We start from the raw sequence: 14,358 nt of genomic DNA, 5'->3' as shown, positions 1-14,358 counted from the left end.
ATATAACAATTTGTCTCTGAAATGACAAATTAAAAGGAAGCCAACAAATAAACAGCAGGTTATTTTTCTACATGAATAGCCCAATGTTCATAGTGTAGATCAAAACATGTGTTTGGTAGTAAAGTCTGAATTTACAAAGAAACATTGATTTGGTCATAACGATTCATTAGGAATCTGAGTATCAATGTCTAGAAGTACACTATGGAAATATTTCTTCTTATTATTTACCTAATAAGAGAATTAATGTACATGAGGACAAAATGCAAACAAAATGTGTTTAAGTTTGAGTTAAAGTATTGTGAATATAAATTAAAGCAAAGTTCATTATTTTTTATATTATTATTCTGCTCTTCTCCCAAGGAAGAGTCATATTACATTAAAATAAGAATTATATACTAAAATATTCATTATTCCACAATATATAGTCATATCAAAATTTTATCTGTTGCAAGTGATAAAAATCCATTGCAAATTGGTTGAAGCAAATCATTTAATCCATTGAATCTGTATCCATCAGCTATCTTTCATCTACCTATCTACTTTGAGAAAACTGTACAGTATAGCTTCTGTGGCTATAACCTTACCCCAAACCTTCTGCACTGTGAGTGGGACCAGAGCTGTTGCCAGAAGAATGGAGCTATAAATGAGTGTTCACTATATTGACAAAATTTGAGCAACTGAAAGAAGTATCAGTATTCTAACTAGTTTTCAATAGCATAGGTCAAAGAAAAATGTAACAGCAACTATGTTAAGGGCAATACAGATCTGTGCTCATGGGTTAACATATTTTTATTGTCCCTAATCCCAGGAGGGAATTGCATTCCAGAAGGATTCTAAAATAACTAGAGAATTGCTGTATTTGACTCTAATTAAAATTTAACCTTTTAGATAAGTTCTATTAAAACATAAAATTTATTCTCTAATCCCTAGAGATGCAGCATGTACAGTATATTATTAATAAGACTAAAGGAGATTTATGGAAAATGTCTGAATAATCAGCCAAGACTTTAACATAAATATATGCAAATTTGCCAAACATTGATGTAAAATCCTGAGAAATATCCTCAGGAATTTTCCTTTTTATTATGTTAATGGCCAAGACCAATTGAAACATGAAATGTATGGAAATTTATGGACTTTTATTTAATATAAATGCTGCCAATTTTACAAGGCAAAATACATAAGAGAAGACATTCAGATTTGGATTGAATATGTAAATTGGGAGAAATTTGGTTAAACTGAGTCTTTTTCAAGGGAGGGGCTTATCAAAAAATATTACTTTAAACTAGTTAGAGAAGAGTTCAGGAATGGGTCTTATTAAGGTGGCCATATTCCAGTTTGCCCAGGATGGAAACAGCTTATACCCACTGTCCCCGTATCTCATCCTATCTTGTTTACCATTGTCCCCAGTGTTTTTTTTTTGGGGGGGGGGTTATAACCAAATTTTATTAATAGCCGCAATACACTCAGTACAACATCAGATTGTTTGATGCTCCTCTGATGCTTCTTCAACTCCCCCTCCCAATTGTTGCTTGTTGTTTCTGCCATGGTTTCCATTACTGTGAGACTTGCATGTGTAATTAATAGCAATGTCTAATATATAATCTGAATGAAACATAGTCAGTGGTAATCTATATTTATTTTTCTAGTCCTTTTCAGATAAAACATGATTAACAGATCCCTATCATACAAGGTTACAGTGTTCTCTTTTAAAAGGAAGTGTCCTTCAACACAGGAGGGTGGGAACGCTTACTTCTTCCAGTCTTCCACTTTGCTGCCCCTGGTGGCCACTTGGTGCAACAGCTTGTTGTACCTTGACCCACACAATGGCCTGCTAGAAACAAGAAGCCTCTTGGTCCTCATTGACACAAATATGTGGGAATTTGTATGGGAAATAGAGGCTGAGCAGCTTTGCCATAAGAATATATAGAGGGTAGTGCTGATGTTCTTGCTAGCATGAATGTTAAAATCCATTTCCTGGATCTCAGCCTATTTATTTTTTACTGTATACTTTGGCAGAAATGGGTTCACAGAAACAAAGTATATGTTTAATAAAAAAAAAAAAAAGTTTCTTTTTTACTGTTTATCTCATTCTCAAAAGAAATATGAAGATGAAAGTATAATTTGCACAAAATGTTTGTCAAAAACTGCTGTAAGCTACAAGGGTTATGACCACAGGAAAATCAGGAAACATAAATCTGCTGCAGCAGGGTCAACATCTGCTTCAGAAATTAGTAGCTATTTTTAAAAACCTGTGCCCATTGATGATAATTTAATACAAGAAGCTGCAAAAATTGACATACTCTGAAGGATGACTTTTTATTTGGATCAAATGAGTATTCTTCTAAATTAAGTTCACTTATTTTAAAAATTATGGTATTATTTATATAAAATAAAATTTGTGTGGAAGTGCAGTTTTCAACTTCATTCATTTTTGTCCCAAATGTTTTTATGCATATAGAAAAAGGGAAATAAGTGATAGCTGTTAATGTGTTGGCTACATTCAGAGATGAAAACCTTCATGAGCAATCAGATAATGTTGAGTTTCATATGTATCATCAAAAATTTCAAAGAGCAATATAAATTAGTTCTAGTAATTGTTTATTTTTTCATTTCCAACTAAGAAAAAATGTAAAGCCTTTGAATGTTCTTTTCATTTAAGATGATATGTCTGATACTACTGTAAACGCTTTTAGAAATTCATTTAAGAAGTTCATCACTGAAAATAAAAATGTGAAGAAAATACAAATTTCAAGTTCAGTAGAATATAGCCTAGGTGCACATTGTAATTTAAGAAACCTATGAAATAGTGATGTAATTGGAATTGCCTTTGGTGCAAGTATCTAAACAAACTGTGATATTCCACCAATCTTATACAAGTTGTGGTTGTCAAAATTTACAAATAATTTTAGCTTTACTTGTGTTCGTTAAAAAAATTTAAATCTAAATTGTATGTCTAATCTCTACCAATTAATATACTTGTAGATGTGTCTTCAATGAGGACTTTGTCACTGCTTATTGAGGCTTACAACTATTCTCCCATAGGGAGGGTGTGTGTGTGTGTGTGTGTGTGTGTGTGTGTGTGCTGTCTTTTCCAGTTAATGTGTTCAGGATTTGGGGCAGGAGAATCTAGGACCGAGCCACATCAGTTCTCTCCTTAATCCACTCCATCTGCCCCCTCTTCCAGTTGTGCTACCGTAGTGCTCAATGCATTTCTAAAAGCAACAAAAATGAATAAATCTCAGGTGAGTTGTTTAAAAATAAATACATAAATGAAAATATTTTGCATCAAAATGTTCAAACACTAAAAACTTCCATTTTGGAACATTAATGTATTTCAGTTATTGAAACTGGAAGACACTGAAATCTCCTATAAAAGCAAAGGAGAGGCTGGGCACAGTGGCTCACACCTGTAATCACAGCACTTTGGGAGGTTGAGGCAGGTGGGTCACCTGATGTCAGGAGTTTGAGACCAGCTCGGCTAACATAGTGAAACCCCATCTCTACTAAAATACAAAAAAAATAACTGGGTGTGGTGGTGGGCACCTGTAATCCCAGCTGCTTGGTACCTGAGGTGGGAGAATTGCTTGAACCCAGGAGGAGGAGGTTGCAGTGAGCCGAGATTGCTCCAATGCACTCTATCCTGGGTGACGAGCAAAACTCTGTCTCAAAAAAAAAAAAAGCAAAGGAGAAAATATAAATTAAATTATGCTAATGCAAGTGGAGATTAAAACTTAATTCTGAAAATTTATAATATTATTTGGAGTATCTTCACGTGGGAGGAATCTTTTGATGGGGGGATATATATATATATATATATATGTTTTCTTTTAAAATTGAAACTTTTATTAAACTCTGTTTTCTAAACGCCCATCATTTTTGTACCATGTTATAGGTTTGACTATAATTTGCTCACAATCCGTACAGTTATTCATGCAATATTTTAAATACACTATTTTCAACTTGAATACATTTTTATTTAATTGGTTTTTTTTTAAGTTCAACTTTTAGATATGGGGGTATACATGCAGGTTTGTTACATGGGTATATTGCACCCAGGTAGTGAGCATAGTACTCAGTAGGTAGCTTTTCAACCAATGGCTCCCTCCCTCTCTCTCCACAGTCTTTTATTCCCACGTTTATGTCCTTGTTTGCTCAGTTTTTAGTTCCCACTTGTAATTGAGAACATGTAATATTTGGTTTTCTGCTTCTGCGTTAATTCACTCAGGATTATGACCTCCAGCTCTATCCGTTGCTGCAAAGAATAAGATTTTGTTTTTTTGTGTGACTGTGCATAGTATTCATGGTATATATATACCACAGTCTCTTTAGCCAAACAACCATTGATGGGTGCCTAGGTGGATTCCATGTCTTTGCTACTGCAGATAGTGCTGTGATAAACCTTTCAGTAGATGCATCTTTTTGGTATAATTATCTATTTGCCTTTGGGTATATACTCAATAATAGTATTGCTGGGTCAAATGGTAACTCTATTTTAAGTTGTTTGAGAAATCACAAAGCTGCTTCCCACAGTCACTTAATTAATTTACATTCTCACCAGGAGTGTATAAGCATTCCCTTTTTTCTGCAGCCTCACCAGCATCTATTATTTTTTGACTTTTTAATAATAGACATTCTGAATGGTGTGAAATGGTATCTCATTGTGGATTTTATTTGTATTTCTCTGATAACTAGTGGTGATGAGCATATTGTAAGTCTTTTGAGAAGTGTTTGTTCATGTCCTTTGCCTACCTTTTAATGAGGTTATTTATTTTTGCTTGTTAAGTTGCTTAAGTTTCTTATAGATTCTGGATATTACACCTTTATTTGCTGCATAGGTTGCTAATATTTTCTCCCCATTCTGTAGGTTGCCTCTTTACCATATTGATCTTTTTTTTTTTCTGTGCAAAAGCTCTTTAGTTTTTAGTTTTAGATTCCACTTGTCATTTTTGTTTTTGTTACATTTGCTTTTCAAAACTTAGCCAAAAACTCTTTGCCAATGCCAGTGTCAAGAAGGGTAATTTCTAGGTTTTCTTCTATTTTGAGGTCTTACATTTAAATCTTTAATCTATTTATCTTGAGTTAATTTTTGTATATAGTGAAAAGTAATGATCTACTTTCATTCTTCTGTGTATGTCTGGCCAGTTATCCCACCACCATTTATTGAATAGAGAGTTCTTCCCCTGTTGTTGGTTTTTGTTAACTTTGTCAAAGATCAGAAGTATGGCTTTACTTCGGAGTTTTCTATTCTGTTTTATTGGCCCATGCTGTTTTTTGTAACAGTATCATGCTGTTTTGATTACTATAGCCTTACAGTGTAATTTGAAGTTGGGTTGTGTGATGCCTTGGCTTTGTTCTTTTTACTTAGGCTTGCTGTGGTTATTTGGGTTTTTTTTTTTTTTTGTTTCCACATGAATTTTAGAATCATTTTTTCTAATTCTGCAAAGAATGACATTGGTAAATTGATAGAACAAGCATCAAATCTTTAAATTGCTTTGGGCAGTATGGCCACTTTAATGATACTGATTTTTCCAATTATGAACATGGAATGTGTTTCCATTTATTTGTATCATCTCTGTTTTCTTTTAGCAGTGTTTTGATTAGATGTATTCCAACGTATTTAATTTTCTTTGTGGCTATTGTAAATGAAATTGTGTTCTTGATTTGACTCTCAGTTTGGACATTATGTGCATAAGTGTGCATTCTAGAAATGCTGTTGATTTTCATACATTAATTTTGTGCCCTGAAACCTTGCTAAAATCATTTATCAAACTGGAAAAAGACAAAGATGCCCCTTCTTACTACTCCTATTCATCATAGTACTGGAAGTCCTAGCTAGGGCAATCAGGCAAGAGAAAGAAATAAAAGATACCCAAATAGGAAATTAAGTGTCTTCCTTCGCTGACAATATGATTCTATTCTTAGAAAACTATGAAAGATTCTGTCAAAAGGTTACTAGAACTGATAAACAATTTTAAATAAGTTGATTTTAAAAGAGAAATTTCATCATCATAAATCGAGCTATATTTACAAATAGCTTGTAAATATTAAAAATAAATTACATCCATCTTTCTCTGAAACTCAACAATAAAAAACTTACATTTTAATTGAATAAATGTATATTTTTGTTAAAATGAAACAAAATTGATGAAGTCTACCATTTTGCATCATTTAAACTTAGGAAAAAAGTCATGCATAAGTCAAAACAACTTATGTACATGTTCTTATAAAACATTAAAGCAAGATATTTTGAACGGAGGCAAAGAGCCTTTTGAAAAAAATGTGTAAACTGAAATATTTACATATTTCAGTATAAATTCTGTAAAGTAATGAGAAACTATTTCATTTTACAGAATTTAATTTGATCTTACCAGGTACCTCAGCACCTTGGGAGATAATATTTTCTCCATTAAAAATATTAAGAATATTATGGTCTAGACAGAAGAGTCATTTTAAGGAGGAGGTAATTTGAAACTTGTTAACCATAAAATGCAGAAATGTATGGATACCTTTCGAAAGAAAAAGATGTTGCAGCTTTATTCAGTAGAGCAGATACACGGAATCTTTTTTTATTTAATCAGAAAGATTGTATGAGGATAGTTGAAGCATTAGGATCAAAAAATATAAGAACCCAAGTTTAACTTGAGGAAATTTCTATATTTGTTTTGTACCTAATTTATTAGAGGTAGTCTTCCAAATTATTTACTGACCCATGGCTACATGTGAAAATGTAGAAATCACCCAGTCTAATTTTTGAAATTAGGAATCAGGTTGAACGTTCATTTTCAAAATGTCTTGGTTAAGCTAGAGTCCCCCTCAGTTGCAGTTAAATTTCTTCTTGTATTTATTTTTCCTTTAGGTTTTAGACCTTCATGGGAATAAGAGATATATCTAAGGAGGGGAGTGTTGTGATGATGCTGGGGCATTAATACTGGCCTCTGTAACATTTTTTTTTTTTTGTATGTGTTGAAAAGTGCTGATATCTCTCACAGTATGAAGAGACCTACTGGTAGTTATTTCTTTTTGTTCCCATATTTTCTGTCATAATAACCATAAAATCAATCTCACTGAGGTGACAAAGACTGTCTTTGGTTTGGAGTTACTGGTTTAATATTAATGTTTTGCATAGTTTCTTTAGAAAATTCTGGCAAAATATTTTGCATTCTGAAGATAGATACAGTTTGTGAGCAGAACTTGGTCCTTAAGTAGAAGATGGAACAGAAATAGTCTCATCATCAGAAACCCTTGCCTTTGGAATCTAAAAGCATTTTTACATTAAAGATATTCTTTTTATGATGCCAATATATCTGCAACAGTACACAAGACTGTAAAGGCTCAGGAGGCTGCAAGTGGGTTAGCGTTTCACTGTTTTTATTCCTTTGTCAGCTTATCAATAATCCCTGCATGATGGCAGCAACTTTTTTTTTTAAGATAATGCTGAAACGAAAAAAATTTTTTAAGATAATGCTGAAAGTATATTCACAATGACTTCAGCAGGAAAAATTGAAGTCATGGCGAATATAGAATTGCTCATCCTGGAACTGGAAATGGCAGAGAAAATCCATTTCCTGATAATTCTCGGGAGTATTATATGTACACATTAGGAGAGAATACCATTCTTAAAATGGAGTATTTTTAGTATATTGTACAAAAAGAGAAAAAATACCTTACAACTTTAAAACAATGTTGACACTGAACTTAAAGTCCTAAACATAAGTAATCATAAACAGAGTTTTAATACATTAAAGGGAAGTACAGGGAAATAAGTAAATGGCACTGAAATAAGAGGATACAAGATGTAGCAACAGATCAGATCAAATTCAGGGTTGAGATATTTCTGGATAGAGATACTTCTTTAGTCTCTTTTGGCACAGGGAGAATGACAATACTAGACTCTTACTTTGTTTGATCTGTCCCCTGATATGTATGTGTGTATGTATGTATTTATCCATCTACCTATGTATCTATCTTTTTATTTTTAACCTGAGGTATAATTTCTGCTACTGCTTAAAGTATACAATTTGATGAGTTTTGATAGATGTATACCTCTTCAACATCATTGCTATAATGGAACTACAAAACATATTCATCACCCTCAAGATGTCCTCTAACTATGACTTCACACAATTGCTGATTTGCTTTTTGTCACTATAAATTAATTTGCACTTTTTGAAATTATATATTTATTTATCTGCATCTGGATGTTTATTATTCTATTTTTATGTAGGTGGAATCCTACAGTATGTATATTCTTCTTCACTCTGTGCAATGATATTGAGATTCATTCATTTTGCTGCATGTATCAGTAGTTTCTACTTACTGTCTAATATTCATTGCATGGATATAGCTTATATATTATTTTTCCATTCAACTGTTATTGAACATTTGGTTGGTTTATTGTTTTTTGGAATTATAAGTAAAATAACTAAGACATTTATGTTCAAGATTTGTGAGGACATATGACAATCCAATAAAAATGGCCAAGAGGTTTCAACAGACACTCATCAAAGAAAATACATGAATGGCTAATAAGCATATGAGAAAATGATCAGTATAATTTGTCGCTAGAAGAATGCACTTAAAAACCTCTTAAAAATACTAATCCACACCAATGTGAAAGTTATCAATATAAAGATGGAGTCACTCGTGTTAAACTCAAAAAAAGTCAGGAGATTAGAAAGGGAAACCCCTCATGCAGACATGCCTGTGATAAGAACTATTGTAAAGACTCTCTGAAGGTTCTTATATACATAAGCCTGTAACAAAACCTTTTGTCAAGGATTTTCCAAACTGCAGCTTGCTACATGAGTCACAAGGACATTTAACCATAAGTATAAGAACATGTGCCTGACACAATCTCACTCATGAACTGACAGTCAACTCCTGCAATAAGCCCCTGTAACCATTGTTCTCTTTGTTGCAAAATAACTGACATGGACTCCTCCTTTTGCCTTTTGAAAGTCTCCTTGTGCCTCAACCACCTCAATTATGCCCATGGTTGCCATGGCTCATGAACTCTGCATGGCAATTTCTGCTCATTCCCAAATAAACTGATTATCTTTGGAGAATCTCTCTTTGTCTATTATTTAGGTTGATGCCTAGTACAGTGGCTGAAATGATAAATGACTGAAAATACCAAGTTCAGGCAAAATGTGATGGCACTGGAAAACTCATAAACTGCTGTTGATACTGTAAAATTATAAAACCACGAAGAAAATTGTTCCAGAGTTTCTGAAATAATTGAACATATATCTATCATATGACCCACACATACCTAGATATTTACTCAAAGGAATCAGAAACTTATTTTAAAAGTGGCATACAAAGCAGAAATCTGAGCCTCACTACTTTGACTGTGTGACTGGGCTGATTGGTTAATCATTCTGAGTTTTAATTTCTTCATTGTTAAAAATTGGGATTAAATAATATATATTTATAAAGAGGCTTGCTTAGCACCTAGAATACATTGAGACTCAGTGAGTGTTACTTTTCTTCGTATGTTAATGGTTCAGTGGGCTCTAAAACATTCAATCCAGGCCAGGTGCAGTGGCTTATGCCTGTAATCCCAGCACTTCAGGAGGTGGAGGCAGGTGGATTGCTTGAGCCAAGGAGTCCGAGACCAGACTGGGCAGCATGGTGAAACCCTGTCTCAAAAAAAAAAAAGAAAAGAAAAAAATTCAATCCAAAGTGTAGATTTTTTTTTCCAAATTATTTTATCCAGTTATTTAAAGTTTCAGGTGCTAAAAAAAATTATTAAGCAGAAAGATCTGCACCAGGCATATCTGACTGAAGAAAATAGGTAGATTCTATAGAATCTGATGCTATGGTTATTATGGAGAATGGTGTCCAGCTACTCTCCTAGGAAATAAGACACAGGGAAGGCCCAAGAAGATGGCAAAGACACTGGCAGGAAAGTAGGGAGACACCTACTTCATGATTATTGAGTGACTCTCATGACTTTGTTGAGTACAAATTGTAGATAATTGTAAGGCATTCTCCATGTTATTTATATTATCCGTATCTCAACGTTCATATAAGTATTCACATTTGGTAGTTGCTATGGTCTGAACGTTTGTGTCCCCTCAAAATTCGTATGCTGAAACCTATTCACTAATGTGATGGCGTTGGGAGATGATGCTTTTGGGAGGTGATTAGGTCATGAGGGTAGAGCCCTTATGAATGAAGTTAGTACCCTTATAAAAGAGGTCCAAGAGAACTGCCTTGCTTCCTTTTTACCTTGTGAGGATAAAGCAAGAAGGCGCCATCTATGAACCATAAAAGCAGATCCTCACCTGACACTGAATCTGCCAGCAACTTGATCTTGAACTTCCTAAATTCCAGAACTTGTGAGTAAAAAATTTCTATAGTTTTTCTTGCCATGGCTCATGTACTCTATTAGCACCTAGTTTATGGCATTTTGTTACAGCAGCTCAAATGGACTAAGACAGTGGTAAATATACCAGTGACTGTTTATATAACCTCTGGAGGACTACTAAATAACAAGAATTCAAGCACCAGGAATTATCCCTGGCTTCCGAAAACACGTTATGGCATATAAAACATGTTGTTAACTATAAATACAGTGTTGCACAAATTCAGAGTGAAAAGCAATCATTTTTCCTAGACTATTTGGGGAAGATATCAGTGAAAAGTATGTGTGTGAAGAAGTAGATAAGCATTTCATAGATGTACTTGAAAGTAGTTTTATGAGAAAGGATGGGAAGGCTGTAATGTCAGACTGAGAGATCATAGAGCAGCCTGGCTGAAGTGGGGACTTTCCATAATTGAGGAGTGTGGAAGTGTAGCAACATAAGCAGTGGCTAGGGGGTAAAGGAAGTAGCATTTATCCTTCAATTATAGAAAGCTATGGAACACTACATGGGGCTCCAGTGTGATCAAAGATGTGTTAAAGAAAGAATAAATCTGTAGGCAAGCCAAGGTAGATTGAGAATCTGGAGGTAGCACAGACAATAGGAGAATATTTAGGTGACTTCTGTGGTAATCTAGGATCGATGTTAATCTTTTAACTCAGTGGCTTTTCACTCTATTCCTCTTCTGCAGCCTTTCCATGCCCTAGATTTGGAAAAAATCCTGATTCCTCTGACTATGCAATGAACTTGGCTTATTGCTCAAAAGCTAAATTATTAGGAATGTGAATTCAGTCCTGTTAACCTTAGAGGAATATCACAAAGTTAAGGAGATGTACTTTTTGAAAGGAAGAAAAATGTGTAAATACAGGGCATTATCAACAGCTGTCACTTGAGAGGAAAGATCTTTCTCTTTGTTGTGTTGTGTCCCCTGAGGAACAAGTGAAGGTCATGTTATTAAAAGTGCTAGTATATTATAGTACTCATGTCAGCTAATTAAATCTGTCATATCAAACATCTTCTATTTTGCCTGACACTTTCTCTTAATTCCTTCTGTTTCTATTCAGTAGATACAGGGAGTCAGCAGGGGAGCAACCTCAACTGTCAGAGTCAGATTTTCCAAAATGCTATCAAATAACTCGGTGTGTGTTTCACTGTATTTGTAATGTCTTCATTCTAGATTTTTAAAAAATCAACCTGGATTGTCCTGAGAACTGCCTGATTTATCAAGCCCAACACCTACTTATAAATATTAAAGAAAATAACAGTGATGAAGAGAGACAACTTTTTAAAACCACTAGAGAAAAAAAAAACTGGCTTTTAGAAACAGTTATCCAATTTAAAGATTTATGCTCATAATTTACTCAAGAGAAATTTAGAATTTTCCGAATAATGAGCTCAGAATAAACTTCAGGAAATACTGGCCTCTTTGAGGCAGGTCACACATAAAGCTCTACAAATGATAGTCTCATTCTGAGGTTACTAAGAACATGTCGACAAAGTCTTATTCAGCATTACATTGAAGCTAACCTTCTGCTTTACCAATTTATCTCAAAGAAAGTTTTACTGCCACCACTATCAAAACAGTGTCCTAGAAAACAAACTCATAAATTATGTTCCCTGTTCTTCCAGGTCCCTAAGCCTCTACCAATAAATTCTGCAGTTGTCTTCTTCAGTCGAGAGGTTTTCCACCTAATCTATACTAATTTCTATATCTTGAGTATTTTCTTATACTTAGTCTTCTGAGTTTTCAACTCTTCTCACTGATTTCAAAGTAAACATTTTGACAGATTAAATTATGAATAATAAAAAAATGAAATAAACAAGTGAAAATTCTCATATGGGATGAAGCCTTCACTGATGTCTGTATCAACTTGAACTTTTACTTCTTTTTCCTGATTCTTTCCTTTGACTGGATGGACTCAGCAGAGTACAAAAGAGAGATGTGGTAAGGGCCAGAGAACATTTCCTCTGTCCTGCTTCCTAACTCTGGACTGTAATCCATACAGGTCCTGGAGAGAAAAAAAAATGGCCTTTCTGTGTTTAGTGACTGCTATGGTACTAACTTTTGGCTAATACTCTTCCCCAAGAGTGTCTGAGTCCTACTGAGAAAACAAGCAGAGCAGATTTTAAGCAAGAGTTTGAGGAATCCTGGATTTAAATGTTTGTGACTACACACTGAGTTCCATGTTTATAAATCTATTGATATTAGATGAGACCACACTTTCATCACTGCCCACTTAAGCTAGTAGAAAGGATTAGCTGATAATTTGTAAATTTACATACATCTAGCACACATACACAAAAACACACATAGTCTGTGTTAGACTATGGAAGGTAAGTTAATTACTGACGAATCAGTTACTTAAAGTATAAAATTTGTTCATAATTTTCTTTACTATAGAAGATGGTATTAGTCTGTTCTCATGCTGCTATAAGAATATACCTGAGACTAGGTAATATATAAAGGAAAGAGGTTTAATTGACTCATATTTCTGCATGACTTGGGAGGCCTCAGGAAACTTACAATCATGGCAGAAGGGGAAACAAACACCTTCTTCTTCACCTGGTGGCAAGAAGAGGTGCAGAGTGAAGTGGGGAAAGCCCCTTGTAAAACCATCAGATCTCATGAGAACTCACTCAGTATCATTAGAACAGCATGGGGGGACCGCCTCCATGATCTAATCACCTCCCGTGAGGTCTCTCCCTCAACACATGGGGATTACAATTTGGATTACAATTCGAGATGAGATTTGGGTGGGGACACAGAGCCAGACCATTGCAAAATTCTCACACAGCATAAGAAATCATACTTATAAAATAACTTCTAAAGTAAACTAAACATAACATATGAGCACCATATCATGAGGATATTACCCTTGTTAGGTTGTATCCCCCTAATTTTTTTTTTTTTATTTGAACTCATGCTTTTGATTCCATCAATTACAATTTCAACTGCCCATTAGAAAGAGTACAAATGTTTTACAATAGAGTTTGTCAGTACATAGGATGCTTCAAAAATATTTTAATAAAATGAGAAGATGCTCAAAATATGATAGACATCTTTATATGAGATGATAAGAGTACAACTGTATACATGTGTTAAATATACTATAGAAAACATACAGAAAGTATGTTTTTCTACCTCGTCATATCTCACAATATTAAAAATAGCTAAGTCTGGGCTGGGATAGAAGTTTAGTTAACATTGTTTTCTGTTTTGTAAATTTTTACATACTTGAAATACTTGAAATTTTTACAGTGAACAATGGTTTTTTAGTTTACTATAAGGAAAAGAAATCTTAATTTTAAGTAAAACCATGAATGTGACATGCATGACACACAACCTTATACATAGTAGGTATTCAATAAACATCAAATCCCTTCCCCACTCAGATAGTGTTAAATAAATGGATAAAGATACATTTTGTTATCAATAAAATCTTACATTGTCTAGAAAGCCACTGTACTCAAATATCTAAAAGCCTTGGCTAAGAAGAACAGCATAAAACTTAGAGACAGGGGTTAGCCCTGGGCAAGAAGAGCCTCCGCAGAAGAAAGTTAAAGTGACTCATTGATGCACTAGGGTCTAATTAAGCAAGTGAAGCATGAGGGTGATATCATCAAAAATTGTTCTAACGGTAGGGAAGCGATTATGGAAACTATTGTAATGGTCAAGTTCACTCATAATGAACACATGAATAAGAAACTTGCATTACCACTGAAAGCAAAGTTTTATCTGGAACATATTTTTTTCAATGATAACAAGCAAAGTCAATGCTTACTTTAATTTACTTTTTGGAGGGATGGTGAAAGGTCAAGATCGTGAGCATAAAACTCAAAGTAAAATTGGAGTAAAATTTTCTGTCATGTAAATACCATGGTCAAGGACGTATAGACTACTTAAAAAGTAGAAAAAAATTACTTAATTAATAATTTTGGCTTTACATAAACCACATAGTTAAACATAATGCAATTCAATGAAAAGACT

Source organism: Aotus nancymaae, unplaced genomic scaffold (assembly GCF_030222135.1).
Source record: "Aotus nancymaae isolate 86718 unplaced genomic scaffold, 86718_ANA_hifiasm-v0.15.2.pri h1tg000009l, whole genome shotgun sequence".
NCBI lineage: Eukaryota > Metazoa > Chordata > Mammalia > Primates > Aotidae > Aotus > Aotus nancymaae.
This window is presented reverse-complemented; position numbering follows the sequence as displayed.